General features: G+C 42.9%; 1 protein-coding gene across 2 annotated transcripts in view; it reads left to right on the top strand.

Moving 5' to 3' along the window:
- The first annotated feature begins 3724 nt into the window (after positions 1-3724).
- The window catches only part of LOC144309216 (melanoma-associated antigen 10-like), a 40321-nt gene continuing 25259 nt past the window's right edge, over positions 3725-18786 (top strand). Inside the window, exon 1 of one of the 2 annotated variants that reach the window (XM_077890431.1) lies at positions 3725-4102. The gene's annotated coding sequence lies outside the window, so the exon portion shown is untranslated. Of the gene's footprint in view, positions 4103-4232; positions 4359-18786 lie in introns of those variants that run through there. The other variant, XM_077890432.1, reaches the window with a different exon arrangement.

Raw genomic sequence — 18786 nt, 5'->3', positions numbered from 1 at the left:
GGCTTATTTCTTATTTCTTGGCTTAATGGGAAAATTTCAGTCTTTGACCATTCAGTATGTTAAGATGTGGATTTTTCGTGAATGCCTTTTATCATGTAAAAGTTTTATTTCTAGTTTCTTGAAAGTTTTTTTTTTTATCATGAAAGGGTGTCAGTTTACTTTTTTTTGATGTCTTTGTCAGGCTTTACTACCTCGGTACTGCTGACCTCACAGAACGAGATAGGAAGTATTCCCTCCTCTTCCATAGTGTGGGAAGAAATTAAGGATTTGTAGAAGTTCTTTTTTTCAAATATTCGTGGAATTCATGAGTGAAGTCACCTGGTCTTGGGATGTTCATTCTTGGAAGATTTTTGAAACCAGATTCATTCTCCTTGCCTTTTAGATCTGTTTGAGTTTTCTTTACTTCTTGAGTTACTTTTGGTTGTTTATGTTTTTAAAAATGTATCCAGTTCATTTAGGTTATATAACTTCTTTTTTTTAATTTTTAATTTTTTAAAATTTTTTAAAATTTATTTGTGATAGTCACAGAGAGAGAGAATGAGGCAGAGACACAGGCAAAGGGAGAAGCAGGCTCCATGCACCAGGAGCCCGACGTGGGATTCGATCCCAGGTCCCCAGGATCGCGCCCTGGGCCAAAGGCAGGCGCCAAACCGCTGCGCCACCCAGGGATCCCAGGTTATATAACTTCTTGTAGTATAAGTATAAGTACTCTCTTAGAATCCTTTTTGTTTATTTAAGAACTATAATACTGGGGCACCTAGGTGGCTCAGGACTTCAGCATCTGCCTTTGGCTCAAGGCGTGATCCCGGGGTCCTGGGTTCCTGTCCCACATCAGGCTTCCCACACGAAGCCTGCTTCTCCCTCTGCGTATGTCTCTGCCTCTCTCATAAATAAATAAATAAAATATTCTTTAAAAAAATCTTTAATACTACCCCGACTTCTATTTTTTATTTTAGTAGTTGAGTCTTCTTTTTTCTCTCTGTTTTACTAAATGTTTGTCAATATTTTGGATCTTTTCAATGAACCAGCTTTGCTTAGTTGTCACCAGTGATTTGGTGAAAATTTCCTTCAATGTATTGAATCAAACTTAAAATCCCAGTCTTTGCATGTGTTCTTTTAGTTAGCAATACCTTCAGCATTCTTTTTTTTTTAAATTTTTATTTATTTATGATAGTCACAGAGAGAGAGAGGCAGAGACACAGGCAGAGGGAGAAGCAGGCTCCATGCACTGGGAGCCTGGTGTGGGATTCGATCCTGGGTCTCCAGGATCGTGCCCTGGGCCAAAGGCAGGTGCCAAACCGCTGAGCCACCCAGGGATCCCCTTCAGCATTCTTCAAGTATTAATATGGAAAACTTTATACAAGATGGGAAATTTTACGGAATAATCTCATTGTTATTATAATATCAATTATATTATTGATATTATAATTATATATTTATTATTAACTTATAAATAATTTCTATTATAATTATATATAATTATAATATAATTATATTACTTATATTATATAAATAATAATAAATATTATTATCATAATATAGTAATAATAAAACTTTACACAATAATAATACTATGGAAAACATTGCACAATATTGCTATGTCACACTTTACACAATAGCAGAGTTTGAAATAGGCAATTTTATGCGATTTATATAAGGAAAGCTTGAGAGTATCATTATTATTGATTGATCATAATCAATCAAAGTATCAACTAATGATTTCCCATGATGTATCACCTTTAATCTGAAAACTTGGGTACATTTCACAATTTCTAATTAGGCTTTCCAGCAATCAAGGGAGAATGTGTATTATTATATAAGTTAGTTTTAAGGATGAGTAACATATACAGGTTTGTCAGCTGTCAAATCTGAGGGACTCTGTTTGTCATCCAGCTATCCGGACCACCCTCTAGAAGAGTCTAATTGCCAGCCTCGAGGAGTTCCCAGTGACTATTCAAATACAGAATAGGGAAAAAGCACTGAGGCACCAAAAGCTCATATAACATGCCCTGAGTCATAAAGCTAAATAAAGGTGAGGAAACAAAGACTCATCTTGGGGTCCAGCTTACCCTGTAGCTCATGCTCTGGTAGAAAGAAATACTTTCCAGACATGTAAGGAAATGCATACTGAGTTACAGGTGATATCAACGCCCAAAAGCATCAAAAGCCAAATTGTTCATCAGTTCAGACACTTAAATAATGAGTATTCTTGACCATTCAAGAGCTCCAGAGACAGGGGCCAGGTAGGTTTATCAGAGTCCCAGTTCTCTGACAAGAACCACCGGGGACAGGTAGTTTCCTGTGGGCAGCTCCTCTTTTGAACACCTCCACCCCAGCCTTGCACCTTAAAGGTGCAGAATCTGGAGTCTTGCACCTAAGGAGACGTGTGCCTGACTTAAGTCCCGTAGTAAGAGAAGACAGTGACTGTGCTCTGTGAGCTCACAGTGTGGTAACGAATCCCTTGGCTCCCGAGGCTCCTGTAGAAACAGCCTCATGCAGTTTCCTACACTCCCAGCTTCGTGCTGGCCATTCTCCAACTGTCAAGACCTAGTCCCTCAACCTTGTCTCTCATTTTCTCTCACTGGGGGGATCGGATCCTTGATCCTGCAAGGAGGAATGTGGGGGGAGGCACGCACTGTCCTCATGGGTGGTCTTGTCTCTGCACCTCAGCCACAGACTTCTGTGTATTTCCCAATTGGCCACCTGCAATTGTCCAGAGTGGTGGTACAGTCGGAGGGACCATACAGTGGCCAAGGGGCCAAGAGCCCTGGGGGCAAAGGGGCAGGAATGTGCCCTTTTTCTTTGCAACCCAGGATGGCACCATTACATGCAGTCGTTATGTCCCCTCCATGTCCTCCAATATGTGATAGTTCCTTAGTTTTTCCTGTTTCTTTGAAACTGTATTACTTTCCTATTGCTGTGGTAACAGATCACCACAAAGTTAGTGGTACAGCACAAATTCATTAATGGAACAACACAAATGTTGGAAGTCAGAAGTCCCAGGAGAGTACCTACTGGGCTAACATCAAGCCATGAGCAGGGCTGTGATGCTTTGGGAAGTCTCCACGGAGAAATGTGTTTTCATGACTTTTCCAGCACCCAGAGGGTGACCACCATGTTTGGCTCATAGATGCTTCCTCCATCTTCAAAATAAGCAATGGACAGTTGAGTCTCTCACATGACCGCCTTCTTCCACATTTGGTATAAATACATATACAAACGCATGTATAACGGGAACACACACGCACATACGTGTGTCGCTGTCCGTATTTAGGTGATATGTACGTACATTTGCATACCAGCACCTATAATCTGCACACCTTATACATACGCGTGCACAGGACACACGCTAGGTAGAGAGGGACGGTGTGTTTCTCCCGATGACGCAGCATGTCAGGGGAAAACTCCCTGCAGTGGGCCCCGCAATACGGGACACCCCTAGACACCCTTGCAGCTGCTCGGCCGCCCCCAGGAAAGTAAACCTTTCACACGATGTCCCTAAAGTCTGGCTGCTGGCCAAGGGACCCCGTGGGAAGGGGCGCTTCCTCCCGGCCCCTGCCCCTGCCCCTGCCCCGGGGCTATGGGCGCTGCGGCTGCACAGCAGGCCTGTGTCCTGATGAGGGCCTCCTGGGTGAGGACTGAGAGCCGACCTGTGCCAGGACGCTGGGGGCCGCCGAACCCTGCTGTGCCCCTGCCGGCAGCCCTGGGCCACCCCGGGACCTGCAGAGCCGGTGGGGCCCGAGCCGCAGCAACCATCCCTCGGGCGCTCAGGGACGACACGTCGGGGCCTGAGAGGCTCGGTGTAAGGGGCACCGACTGAGGTCTGCAGAGAGCCGAGGCCGCAGCCCGCCCGAGTCCGGGGAGGGAGGACCCGCGAGAGGACCCAGGGAGCCTCCCACAGGTGTCCTCCTACCCCCGCCACGCAGAGCCCATCTCCCGCGGACGTGCAACCAGCCCTTAGGGACCCCTGGCACGGGGTCCGGATGTGACGTGGGCCGACTTCCGCCTCGGAGGTCTGAGGGAGCGGAGGGCCTTGTGTGGGGGGCGCATTGGGGTCCCCTGGAAGGAGGCCAGGCCCGGGCCGGCGGCAGCCAGGCAGCAGGTAGCCCCGGGAGGGGGCTCGGAGGGCGGGGGAGGGGCCCCGGAGGGCGGCGGGGGGTGGGGGGGCCCTTTCTGAACCCTGAGAGACCACGCGGGGGAAGGCGGGAACGCGACGTCGAGCTGAGGCCTCGATGCCGGGGCCTGGGGCAGTGGCCTGAGAGGGGCAGGGACACAGGGAGTGCCGGTGGGGACGCGGTGACACGGCGGGGACCCAGGAGCCCAGGACAGAGGGGACCCGGCGGAGGTCAGGGCCCACGGTGAGCCCGGGAAGGCCATGAAGGAGCGGGATGAGGCCAGATGGTGGCGGCGGGTGCGGCAGGCCTGGCACATCCGGGTACCCGAGAGCCTGAGGCCTGGTGTGGCGGGAGCAGACGCTGAGGGCTGAGGGGAGGGTCCCGGGGCTAAGGGGAGGCGAGGGATGGACCCTAAGGCGGACAGAGGGGACCCGGCAGAGGTCAGGGCCCACGGTGAGCCCGGGAAGGCCGCGGGGGAGCGGGACGGGGCCGGATGGTGGCGGCGGGTGCGGCAGGCCTGGCACATCCGGGAACCCGAGAGCCTGGGGCCTGGTGTGGCGGGAGCAGATGCTGAGGGCGGAGGGGAGGGCCCCGGGTGCTGCTGGGATTCCCGGTGAAGATGCGGAAGAGGCCGAGGGACCCCGCACCCCAGCCCAGAGTCAGTCCTGGGAAGGTCGTGGGGGCGGGGGGCGTGGGAACACGTGGTGAGGCCCCACTTCCGCATCCGGGTCTCTGAGACACAGGCCTAAGGCGCGTGCCTCCGTCAGGTGGGCAGAGAGGAGGCCCTGCAGTCACCTGGCAAAGGTTCGAACCCTCAGGGAGAAAAGAGGAGTGCTCTAGGTGGTGGGGTCCTAGTGTGAGTCCAGGAAGGCCCGTGGGGGGTGGGAGTGCGGGCCGAGTCCGGACATCGGCATCTGGGTCTCGGGGAGTCAGGAGGCCTTGGCGTCGGAACAGGGCCTCCCTCAGGTGGGCAGGGGGAGTGCCCAGGTCCTGCTGGGATTCCCTATGAGGTTGCAGAGGGAGGACGGAGAAACACAGGACAGTCTGGGAAGGCCCCTCGCGGGCCGGGGAGGAGACGGGCATTTGGGGAGTCCAGACAGCCACATCCGGGTCTCAGAGCATGCAGAGGCCTGGTGTCAGGAGCAGGGCCTCAGGTGGGCAGAGGGGAGGACCCAGGGACCCTGCACCCCAGCCCAAAGTCAGTCCCGGAAGGTACGTGAGGGGTGGGAGATGGGAACACGTGATGAGGCCCCACTTCCACATCCGGGCTCTGAGAGACCAGCAGGCTGGTGTTCAGAGCAGGGCTAAGGAAATACAAACGATTTTAAAAACATATTATGAACAGCTATACGCCAATAAATTAGGCAATCTAGAAGAAATGGACGCATTCTTTAAATAAAAGATGTGTAATACTACCCCAACTTCTATTTTTATTTTTATTTTAGTAGTTGAGTCTTCTTTTTTCTCTCTGTCTTACTAAATGTTTGTCAATATTTTTTATCTTTTCACCGAACCAGCTTTGCTTAGTTGTCACCTAGTGATTTGGTGGAAATTTCCTTCCATGTATTTAATCAAAATTAAAATCCCAGGCTTTGCAGGTATTGTTTTAGTTTGTGTTAGGCCATACCACACTACACCACATCACAGAAGGTGACCTAGTATACTGTCTTCATTTCCAGCCAATTTGAGAGTTTTTGTCATTACAGCAATACTTTCAGCATTCTTCAATTATTAATATGGAAAACTGTACACAATACAGAAAACTTTACGGAATAATCTCATTGTTTTTATATCAATTATATTATTGATATTATAATTATGTATTATATTTATTATTATCTTATATATAATTTCCATTATAATTATATATTATAATTATGTATCATTATATTATAATTATATTATTTATATTATTATATAAATAATAAATATTTTCATAATATTTTACAGTAATAAAACTTTACACAATAATAATACTATGGAAAACTTTGCACAATATTAATATATCAAACTTTACACAATAGCAGAGTTTGAAACAGGCAATTTTATGCTATTTATTTAAGGAAAGCTTGACAGAATCATTATTACTTGATTGATCATAATCAATCAAAGTATCAACTCATGATTTCCCATGATGTATCACCTTTAATCTGAGAACTTGGGCACATTTCACAATTTCTCATTAGTCTTTCCAACACTCACTGGAGAATGTGTATTATTATATAAGTTACTTTTAAGGATGAGTAACATATACAGGTTTGTTAGCTGTCGAATCTGAGGGACTCTGTTTGTCATCCAGCTATCCTGACCACCCTCTGGATGAGTCTAATTGCCAGCCTCCAGGAGCTTCTTGGTGACTATTCAAATACAGAATAGAGAAAAAGCACTGAGGCGCCAAAAGCTCATATAACATGCCCTGAGTCATAAAGCTAAATAAAGGTGAGGAAACAAAGACTCATCTTGGGGTCCAGCTTACCCTGTAGCTCATGCTCTGGTAAGAAAGAAATACTTTCCAGACAGATAAGGAAGAGCATACTTAGTTACAGGTGATCTCAACCTCCAAAAGTATCAAAAGTTGAATTGTTCATCAGTTCAGACACTCAAATAACAGGTACTCTTGACCTCTCAAGAGTTCCATAGACAGGGGCCAGGTAGGTTTATCAGAGTCCAGAGGCTAGAGGTCAGGCATAACTTTGATGAGGTTCCAGGGAGTTCTCGACCTGAAGTGCTGCTTTGCACATCCACAAATTCTGTTTCAGCAGCTCCTTCAGAGATAACCAAGCCTTGGGGGCTACCCAGCAGAGACAACAGGACACTGACATATAAACAACTTCCAAATCTCAAGGTATTTCGCTGTAGAGGAGGAAGCTGTAATGATCTATGTGGTGGTGGATTAGAGCCAGAAACATCAGTAAAAACTCTTATTTAGCTTAATACACATGTAGATTATTACGTCTAAAATTTGGATACATATGTGAATACACACAGGGTAGTGAACACACATGTAAACCATCTTAGTTAACCTCCTTTCTACCTTCGCTAGGGAAGTCTTCTTATGGTCATATGTGAACATGGGTGTGCCCTCTGGAATCAATGGGCATGTGCTGTGTGAACTGGCTATCTGTAAAACCTTCTGTGGCCCAACCCAAACCCCAGGACACGTGAGTCCTTGACTGTAGCAACTTATAGATCGAAGCCAACAAGAAGGAAGAGCAGAGCATAAGGGCGAAGGCCATAGCTGCCTGCTGGCAGGAGAGAGTGTGCAGTCAGCCATAGTTGTTTGGAATCCTACTACGCTGTGTATATATCCACATTTACACATATTAGTATACTCCATCTGCATGAAAAACTGTCTTTCACATTTCTTTTGTGTATTTCTGGCAATGAATTTTCTCAGCTTTTGTCTGTAAATTTTTTTTGAGAGATACGTCATCCCTTTTTTTAAAAAAAGATTTTATTTATTTATTCATGATAGTCACAGAGAGAGAGAGAGAGAGAGAGGCAGAGACACAGGCAGAGGGAGAAGCAGGCTCCATGCAGGGAGCCCGATGCGGGATTCGATCCCGGATCTCCAGGATCGCGCCCTGGGTCAAAGGCAGGTGCTAAACTGCTGCGCCACCCAGGGATCCCACATCATCCCTTTTTTAGAGACATTTAATTATTTTAGAGAGAGGGAGTGCTCCTGCAAAAGTGGGGGGAGGGGTAGAGGAAGAGAATCCTTCAAGCAGACTCCCTGCTGAGTGAGGAGCCCACTGTGGTGCTGGATCCCAGTACCCACAAGATCATGGGCTGAGCCGAAACCAAGAATTGGATGCTCAACTGATTGAGCCACCCAGGTCACCATCCCCCATTGAGTTTTGAGCAAAAATTTCACTAGATACGGGAATCTGGAGTTAGAAGGTATGTTCCCCTCCTTTTAACACTTTAAAAATCACTCTTTTGCCTTCTGGATGGAAATCTACCATAATCCTCATTTTTCTCTGTATGTAATATTTTTTTTCTTCTTGTGGCACTTGTTTCCTTCATGGAAACTTCTCTTTCATTTCAACAGTTTGAGTTTTGTGTGTCCTTTTTATCGTGGTTAGTGTTTCATGAGCTATTTGGATCTGTGTGTGTATTTTGTCTTTTGCTGACTTTAGAAAATTCTTGCCTATCAGCTCTTCAGCTATATATCATCTACCCTGTTTTTTACCTCTTTCTTATTCTGGAACTCCAGATAACACACAAACTACGTCATTTCATATTATCTCACCACTTTTGGATGTTCTATACTATTTTTCAGTTATTGGTTTTCCTCCTTGTATTTCATTTGAATAATTTCTAATTTAATTTTTTTTAGTTCTACTAAAGTGATTTTTTTGACAACTATTCACACTATGAGGCTTTCTGGTAATATGGAAGGTCAAAATGCATATACATATCTTTATTTGGAAATAATTATATATACTCAAAAATTACCCCCTACACAAAAGGACAACCATGTCATATATATCCAATTTTTTTAAAAAACCTGATAATACTTCATTATAATCTGGTTCACAAGGAAATCCAGTTATTTCTATGGCACACAATGTTTTATTAATTAGAATTACATGTAATGACATTATGTCAGGACATATTAAAACTTTAAGAATTTTACATAACTTTTAGACACATCATAACATTTACCCACATAATATATCATAAAATTAATCATTATTTGTTTGACAATAGTTCCAATGTAACTTAACATACCAAATAAACAAACCTAATTAGTCAAAATTATTATTTAGAATTTGAATTTTTAGGAAGTTTGTTAAGAACCTCAGAAGATTCTAGATGGTATGCCTAAATAGGATCATAGGTCACTGTAAAATTTAATACTTTATCATGTATTTAACCACGGTGACAATAAAAGATCCCAAAGGCAAAAACAGAGGGTTACTTGATTGTTAACAAAACAGCTTCTTTAAATATTGAGAAGATTTAGTAATCAAAGACCTAATAAAAACAGAGAAATCTTGTTTTTCTGGGCAGATAAAGATAAAATAGCTTGTTTATAATTTCTTATCCAGAACAGACCAAATAAAAAAGAAGCTTTTGTGTTTTTAACAGTTAAGCCAATTTCCAGGAAAAAAAATTCCAATTTTATATCAGCATATTTTAAAAATTCATATATTCCAATCATAGTGAGTCCAGATCATGCATACTTTTTCCCCAAGATTCCTGTTTATAACCTTCCTCCAACTTCTTTTTTAACTCAAATTATTTCATAAACTTCATCTCTCTATAAATAGCCAATCTCATTTTGGGAAAAAATACTTTCTTTCCCTCAACAAAAATGCATTTTATTCCTCATACCTTCTTAGACATCTCCTGTATTCCAATATACAGTTACCTTATCGTTTCCAGCAGTCTCAATTCCATTCATCAGAACTTTATTTTTTTCATTGAACAATTGTAACTATATTTTTAAAATGTTTTTTATTGGAGTTCAATTTGCCACCATTTAGCATAACACCCAGTGCTCATCCTGCCAAGTGCTCTCCTCAGTGCCCATCAGCCAGCCACCCCAACCCCCCGCCCACCTCCCCTTCCATTACCCCTTGTTCATTTTTTCCAGAGTTAGGTGTCTTTCATGTTTTGTCACCCTCACTGATATTTTCACTCATTTTCTCTCCTTTCCCTTTATTGCCTTTCACTAATTTTATATTCCCCAAATGAATGAGACCATATGATGTTTGTCCTTCTCCGATTGACTTATTTCATTCAGCATAATATCCTTCAGTTCCATCCATGCTGAAGCAAATGCTGGGTATTTGTCATTTCTAATGGCTGAGTAATATTCCATTGTATTCATAGACCACATCTTCTTTATCCATTCATCTTTCGATGGACACCGAGGCTCCTTCCACAGTTTGGCTATTGTGGACATTGCTGCTAGAAACATCAGGGTGCAGGTGTCCCAGCGTTTCACTGCATCTGTATTTTTGGGGTAAATCCCCAGTAGTGCAATTGCTGGGTCCTAGGGAAGATCTATTTTTAACTCTTTGAGGAACCTCCACACAGTTTTCCAGAGTGGCTGCACCAGTTCACATTCCCATAAACAGTGCAAGAGGTTTCCCCTTTCTCCACATTCTCTCCAACATGTGTGGTTTCCTGTCTTGTTGATTTTCCCCAATCTCACTGGTGTGAGGTGGTATCTCATTGTGGTTTTGATTTGTATTTCCCTGATGGCAAGTGATGCAGAGCATTTTCACATGTGTTTGTTGGCTATGTCTATATCTTCATTGGTCAAATTTTTGTTCATGTCTTTTGTCCATTTCATGATTGGATTTTTTGTTTCATTGCTGTTGAGTTTAATAACTTCTTTATAGATTTTACATACCACTCGTTTATCTGATAGGTCATTTGCAAATATCTTTTCCCATTCTGTAAGTTCTTTTAGTTTTGTTGACTGTTTCTTTTGCTGTGCATAAGCTTCTTATCTTGAGGAAGACCCAATAATTCATTTCTGCTTTTGTTTTTCTTGCCTACATGGATGTATCTTGCAGAAGTTGCTGTGGCCAAGTTCAAAAAGCTCCCCTCTAGGATGGATTCTTGTCTCATATTTAGATCTTTGATCCATTTTGAGTTTATCTTTGTGTATGGTGTGAGAGAATGGTCCAGGTTCATTCTTCTGCATGTGGATGTCCAATTTTCCCAGCACCATTTATTGAAGAGACCTTTTCCAGTGGATAGTCTTTCTTCCTTCATAGAATATTAGTTGACCATAAAGTTGAGGGTCCACTTCTGGATTCTCTATTCTGTTCCACTGATCTACGTTTCTGTTCTTTTGTCAGTACCACAGTGTCTTGATGACCACAGCTTTGTAGTACAACTTGAAATCAGGCATTGTGATGACCCAGCTATGGTTTTCTTTTTTAAAATTCTCCTGGCCCTTCGGGGTCTTTTCTGATTCCACACAAATCTTAAAATAATTTGTTCTAACTCTCTGAAGAAAGTCCATGGTATTTTGATAGGGATTGCATTAAACGTGTATATTGCCCTGGGTAACATTGACATTTTCACAATATTAATTCTGCCAATCCATGAGCATGGAATATTTTTCCATCTCTTTGTGTCTCCCTCAATTTCTTTCAGAAGTATTCTATAGTTTTTAGCGTATAGATCCTTTACCTCTTTGGTTAGGTTTATTCCTAGGTATCTTATGCTTTTGGGTGCAATTGTAAATGGGATTGACTCCTTAATTTCTCTTTCTTCAGTCTCATTGGTAGTGTATAGAAATGCCACTGATTTCTGGGCATTGATTTTGTATCCTGACACACTGCCAAATAGCTGTATGAGTTCTAGCAATCTTGGGGTGGAGGCTTTTGGGTTTTCTATGTAGAATATCATGTCATTGGCGAGGAGGGAGAGTTTGCCTTCTTTGCCCATTTGAATGCTTTTATTTCTTTTTGTTGCCTGATTGCTGAGGCTAGGACTTCTAGTACTATGTTGAATAGCAGTGGTGAGAGTGGACATCCCTGTCGTGTTCCAGATCTTAGGGGTAATGCTCCCAGTGCTTCCCCTTTGAGAATGTTAATTGCTGTGGCCTTTTTGTAGATGGCTTTTAAGATGCTGAGGAATGTTCCTTCTATCCCTACACTCTGAAGAGTTTTGATCAGGAATGGATGCTGTATTTTGTCAAAATCTTTCTCTGCATCTATTGATAGGATCATATGATTCTTGTTTTTTCTCTTGCTGTTATGATGAATCACATTGATTGCTTTACGAGTGTTGAACCAGCCTTGCATCCCGGGCATAAATCCCACTTGGCCATGGTGAATAATATTCTTAATGTATTGTTGGATCCTATTGGCTAGTGTCTTGTTGAGAATTTTTCATCCATGTTCATCAGGGATATTGGTCTATAATTATCCTTTTAGGTTGGGTCTTTGTCTGGTTTTGGAATTAAGGTGATGCTGGCCTCATAGATCACGTTTGGAAGTATTCCATCTCTTTATATCTTGCCAAACACCTTTAGTACAATAGGTATGGTTCATTCCTTTAACGTTTGAGAGAATTCCCCTGGGAAGCCATCTGGCCCTGGACTTTTGTGTCTTGGGAGGTTTTGATGACTGCTTCAATTTCCTCCCTGGTTATTGGCCCGTTCAGGTTTTCTATTTCTTCCTGTTTCAGTTTTGGTAGTTTGTGGTTTTCCAGAAATGTGTCCATTTCTTCTAGATTGTGTAATTTATTTGTGTATCATTGTGTAAAATACGTTTTTAAAATCGTTTGTATTTCCTTGTTGTTGGTGGTGATCTCTCGTTTATTCATTCATGATTTTATTAATTTGAGTCCTTTCTCTTGTTTTTAATAAGCGTGGCTCCTGGTTTACCTATCTTATTAATTCTTTCAAAGAACCAAATACTGGTTTTGTTGTTCTGTTCCACAGTTCTTCTGGTCTCTATTTCATTGAGTTCTGCTCGAACCTTTATTAATTGTCTTCTGCTGGGTGAACGTTTCATTTGCCGTTCCTTCTCCAGCTCCTTTAGTTGCAAGGTTAGCTTTGGTATTTGACTCCTTTCCAGTTTTTGGATGGATGCTTGTATTGTGATGTATTTCCCCCTCAGGACTGCTTTTGCTGTATCTCAAAGATTTGGAATGGTTGTATCTTCATTCTCATTAGTTTTCATGAATCTTTTTAATTCTTCTCTAATTTCCTGGTTGACCCTTTCATCTTTTAGCAGGATGGTCCTTAACCTCCATGTGTTTGAAATCTTTCCAAACTTCTTCTTATGGTTGAGTTCTAGTTTCAAAGTATTATGGTCTGAAAATATGCAGGGGATGATCCCAATCCTTTGGTATCAGTTAAGGCCTGATTTGTGACCCAGTATGTGCTCTATTCTGGAGAAACTTCCATGTGCTCTTCAGAAGAAGAATGTGTATTCAGTTGCATTTGGATGTAAAATTCTGGAAACATCTGTGAAATCTAGCTGGTCCACTTTATAATTTAAATCTCTTATTTCTTTGGAGATGTTGTGCTTGGAAGATCAATCGATTGTAGAAAGCGCTGTGTTCATGTCTCCAAGTATAAGTGTATTATTATCTAAGTAAGTCGTAACCTTGGTTCTTAATTGATTGATATACTTGGCAGCTCCCACATTCGGGGCATAAACATTCATGATTGTTAGGTCCTCTTGTTGGATAGATCCTTTAAGTATGATATAGCGTCCCTCTTCATCTCTTACTACAGTCTTTGGGATAAAGTTTAATTTATCTGCTATAAGGATCACTAACCCTGCTTTCTTTTGAGGACCATTGGAATGGTAAATGGTTCTCCAACCTTTTATTTTCAAGCTGGAGGTGTCCTTAGGTCTAAAATGAGTCTCTTGTAGACAGCAAATAGATGGGTCTTGCTTTTTTATCCAGTCTGATACCCTGCGCCTTTTGATGGGATCATTAAGCCCATTCACATTCAGAGTTACTATTGAAAGATATGAATTTAGTGTCATCATGATACCTATTCAGTTCCCTTTTTGTAGATTGTTTCCTTGGACTTCCTCTTTCTTTTACAGAGTCCTCCTTATTATTTCTTGCAGAGCTGGTTTGGTGGTCATATATTCTTTCAGTTTCTTCCTATGTTGGAAGCTCTTTATCTTTCCTTGTATTCTGAATGAGAGCCTTGCTGGATAAAATATTCTTGGCTGCAGGTTTTTCTCCTGTAGGACTCTGAATATATCCTGCCATCCCTTTCTGGCCTGCCGGGTCTCTGTGGAGAGGTCTGCTGTTTACCTAATAGTTCTCCCCATAAAGGTTAGGCATCTCTTGTGTCTTGCTGCTTTAAGGATAATCTCTTTTTCTTTGGAATTTGCAAGTTTTGCATTAAATGTCGAGGTGTTGAACGGTTTTTATTGATTTTTTTTGGGGGGGGGGATCTCTCTATCTCCTGGATCTGAATGCCTGTTTCCCTCCCCAAGTTAGGGAAGTTCTCAACTATGATTTGTGTTCAAATACACTTTCTGGTCCTCTGTCCCTTTCGGCACCCTCTGGAACCCCAATTAAACATATAATTTTCCTTCTGAGACTGTCATTTATTTCCCTTAACTTATCCTCATGATCTTATAATTGCTTTTCTCTTTTTTCCTCAGTTTCCTTCCTTGCCATCCACTTGTCTTCTATGTCACTCACTCGTTCTTCCACCTCGTTAACCCTCGTTGTTAGGACTTCTAGTTTGGATTGCATCCCATTTAATTGATTTTTAATTTCAGCCTGATTAGATCTAAATTCTGCAGTTATGAAGTTTCTTGAATCCTTTGTGCTTTTTTCCAGAGCTGCAAATAGCTTTATAATTGTGCTTCTGAATTGGCTTTCTGACATTGAATTATAATCCAAATTTTGTAACTCTGTGGGAGAGTACTGTTTCTGATTCTTTCTTTTGTGGTTAGTTTTTCCTTCTAGTCATTTTGCTCAGTGAAGAGAGGCCAAAAACAAGTTGTACTGGATAAAGGACAAAATAGAGAAAAAAGGGGGGCAGTGGAAACAGAAAACAATAAACAAGGAAGGGTATCCTCTGTTTCTATATACTGTAAATCTCTCGAATTCCCCTGGAACTTTCCAGGTCTGCTTGGTCAAGGACTTGCTCTTCCCCTGTCCTTCCAGCTGGTCTCCTGGGGGAGGGGCCTGCGGTGCTCATTCTCAGTTGTGTGCAACTGGGGGAGGTGCCCAGTCTCCTACCAGGTGCACGACTCAGTGGAAGGTGTTTATCCTTTGAGGCCCCTCCTCCCTAGTGGCCTTGCTCAGTCACAGGCACAAGGCGACACTAGGAGGAACAACGACAGTGGCAGCGGCCAGTCTCCATCTCTAGAGTCAGCTCCTCCAGTAACTACCACAGTGTCCCAGTCTGTAGGGGCCTGGATGCCTCGGGGGCCGGCGGGAGTGGACCTGCACAGCTCGGGGTTGCCCGGTGGCAGGAGTGTCCTTGCTGCTCTGTGTCCTCCCGGCCTCCGCCTGTCCCTGGGGGAGCACCAGTCCTGGGCTGTGTCCCCCAGTGCCCTGGGCTCTGGGACCTGTGCCGCCTGAGCTGCTCCCGAGGCCCTGCCGGGCACACTGTCCAGTCCTATAAGGAGCTCGGCTCAAGGTGTGTGGCGTGCTCTCCCTCAGGGCACAGGTCCTCTGTAAGTGCCCCCGGGAACCTGAGGGCATCCCTGCCCCTCCTGTGATCCTGCCCGAGTTCCCTGCGAATGCCACCTGTCCAGAAAGATTGGTAAAGCTCCTGCTTCTCTGGGTCGGGGCTTTCCTGTCCTGGGGTCTCTCTCCCAGCTCCTCGCGGGTCCCCCTCCCCCTTGGATGCTGCTTTATTTCTTTATTATTTTTCTGTCTTCCTACCTTCTCACTGTAGCATTCCAGCTGTTCTCTCTTTAAATCTGAGGCCGAATTCCTAGGTTTTCAGGGTGATTTGAAAGTTATCTAGGTAATTTGGTGGCGACAGGTGACTTGGGGACCCGACTCTTCCACCATCTGGCCTCGCCTCGATTTCTAATTTACTTACTCAAGTTGATTCTGTCTTTCCTCTACCATGTTCAGTCTGTTTATAATCCTTTTAGCAGATATTGTTTTCCAATTCTAGCTTTTAAATTTGGTTGTCTTATTGCTTACATCTGTGTTAAAATTACCAATCTCTTCATGCATGTTATTCACCTCTTCTTCTAGATTATTTAATATGTTAATCATTGGTGACTTAAAGTTTCATCCTAGGGCACGTGGGTGGCTCAGCAATTGGCTGTGTGCCTTCGTTTAAGGTTGTGTTCCACAGGGTCCCGGAATCGAAGCCCACATCGGGCTGCCTGCAGGGAACCTGCTTCTCCCTCTGCCTGTGACTCCACCTGTCTCTGTGTCTCTCATGAATAAAAAAATAAAATCTTAAAACAATAAAATAAAACTTTCTTCCTAATATAGCTAGAATATAGATCACCTTGGAGTACTGTTCTATTTGCTGTTTTTGCTATTAGCAGTAGGTTGACTGTTCTTGATTTTGGAGTGTTGGTTTTTTGTAATATTTTTTATTGATTTGCAGCCAGACATCATCTGTAGGAGTACAGCAGAGAATGAGGTGAATAGCACTTAAGACTGGAAATTGGCATGCCTCTTCTTTGTTAGTGTGTGGGGAGTAGCACTTCTACTCCGCAATTTAGCTGGGTCCAAGGTTTGTTGTTGCTACAAGTTTCAAAATCTTCCAGTGGTGAGCTGCCTTTCCCTGTGCTAACTGCAGGGCCTGTGATGTCAGGGTTTTCCCCCGAGTCCCTGCTGTCTCAGCTGCCAGCAGTCTCAGCAGGCTGCACCACCCAGGGTCTCTCCATCTGTGCTCTTTCCCTCTCCTCTCCTGTTTTCACTTTCTTATTCTTTATTGAGATTTCATTCACATGCCATCTAATTTACCATTTTAAAGTATACAATTCAGGAGCACCTGGGTGGCTCAGTTGGTTAAGTGTCTGCCTTCGGCTCACAACATGATCCGGGTGTCCTGGGATCGAGCCCCACATCAGGCTCCCTGTTCAGTGGGAGATGAGGGGGTGTCTGCTTCTTCCTTTTCCTCTTCCCCTCTACCCTGCCTGTGTCCTCTCTCTCTTTTTCTCTCCATCTCAAATAAATAAATAAAACCTTCCTAAATGATAAAAATCAGGTGTACAGTTCAGTGCCTTTTACTATATTCACTAGACTGTGGACCATCACCACTATCTAACTCCAGATCATTTTCATCACTTCAAAAGGCTCTCAACTTTAGGAGTGACTTCTCATTATCCTTTTCCCTAGCCCTAGGCAAGTATTACTCTACTATTTGTGTCTAGTGATGTGCATATTCTGGATATTTCATATGGATAGTATAATAAAATATGTGGTCTTTTGTGTCTAGTTTTTCTGCCTAAGAATGCAATATTCAAGGTTCACCCATATTATACCATGTATCAGTGTTTCATCTTTTCGTACCGGCAAATAATATTTCAATATGTAGCTAGACCATACTGTTATGTATTCATCAGTTGATGGACGTTGGAATTGTTTCCTGATTTGGGTTATATGTGTAAGGAATGGTACAATGAACATTTGTGGATAGGTTTTTTGTGTGGACATATATTTTCATTTGTCTTGGATATATACTTGGGAGTGGTATCAATGGGTCACATGGTTATACTCTGTTTAACTTTTGGAGGAACTGCTGATTGCTTTGTACAGTGACTGCGCCATTTTATGTTACCACTAACAATCTATGAAGATTTCAATTTCTTCATATCATCACCAATAGTTGTTACTTTGTATCTTTTTCTTTTAGCCAGCAAGTTTGAAGTCCCTACTCATAGTGGTTTTGATTTGCATTTCCCTAACGATTCTGTTGAGATCTCTTCATGTGCTTATTGGTTACTGATACACCTTATTTGCAGAAACCTCTATTCAAATCTTTTGCTCCTTTCAAAATTGGATTATTTTTCTCTTCTTTGTTGAGTTGTAACAGTTCTTTTTTTTTAAGTTTCTATTTATTGATTGATGAGACACACACACGCACACATAGGCAGAGACATAGGCAGAGGGAGAAGCAGGCTCCATGCACGGAGCCCAGTGTGGGACTTGATCCCAGGACCCCCAGGATGACACCCTGGGCCGAAAGCAGGAGCAAAACCGCTGAGCCACCCAGGGATCCGCATAACAGTTCTTTGTATATTCTGTATACTACACATTTATACATGATGAACAAGTATTTTCTCCCAATCTGTGGGTGGTATTTTTTAAAATGAGTCCTTTGAAGCACAAGCATTTTTAAGTTTTATGAAATTTAAGTTATCTATATTTTTGTCATTTGGGTATTGATATCTGCTATGGACTGATCTGTGTCCCTACCCCCAAATTTATGTGACAGCTCCCCATGTGATGGTATTTGGAGATAGGCCTTCGGGAGACAGAATTAGATGAGTTTATGGTGGTGGGATCCCCCATGATGGGATTAGTGTACTTATACTATCTTTCTTTGTGTGAGCATGGACAAAAGGCCATAGAGGATGCAGAACAAAAGTGCCCATCTGCAAGCCAAGAGAGGGATTCAACTGAAAATTTCATCCTGACAGACCTTGGTCTTGGACTTCCAGTCTCCAGAAACATGAGAAATAAATTACTATTGTTTAAGCCACCCAGTCTATAGTGTTTCCTTATGGTAGCTCAAACAGATTGAGACTCTATGATATCTAAGAAATTATCACCTAACATGATTTCATGAAGATTTACGCCAATGCTTTTCCGTAAGCATGAAACTTGCCTGTGGCAGAGACAGGCAGAAAGGGAAGAATGAAGCATTCCAAAGAAGTGCTTCTCTGGTTAAAAGAAGACAGGATTCATTCCATGAAGTTCTTTTGAACCCAACAGGAGATGGTAGGAAGAGTCTTCACATGTCTGTGGTGGCTGGCTGTGTGGGATGTGTCTGGCGGTTTGCAAGTGAAACCGAAAACCAAAGCTGAAAAGGAACACAAGAACAGCTATTGCTGGTTTTTTAAAATAGAAGATGCTTCCTTTGATTTCAGAATCCAATCATATGTTCAAGCCCCCCCCCCCCATACACACATATCTACAGTGCCATAGAGTTTCAAACTGCAACTAGGCTGCAGTAGCCATGAGTCCTTTATCCCTCGATACTTTACACTTGTGCTCCGTACATTCAAGACAT

This window comes from Canis aureus, chromosome X (genome assembly GCF_053574225.1).
Source record: "Canis aureus isolate CA01 chromosome X, VMU_Caureus_v.1.0, whole genome shotgun sequence".
Taxonomy (NCBI): Eukaryota; Metazoa; Chordata; class Mammalia; order Carnivora; family Canidae; genus Canis; species Canis aureus.
The sequence above is the reverse complement of the archived record's forward strand: the minus strand, read 5'-3'. Positions and strand labels throughout refer to the sequence as shown.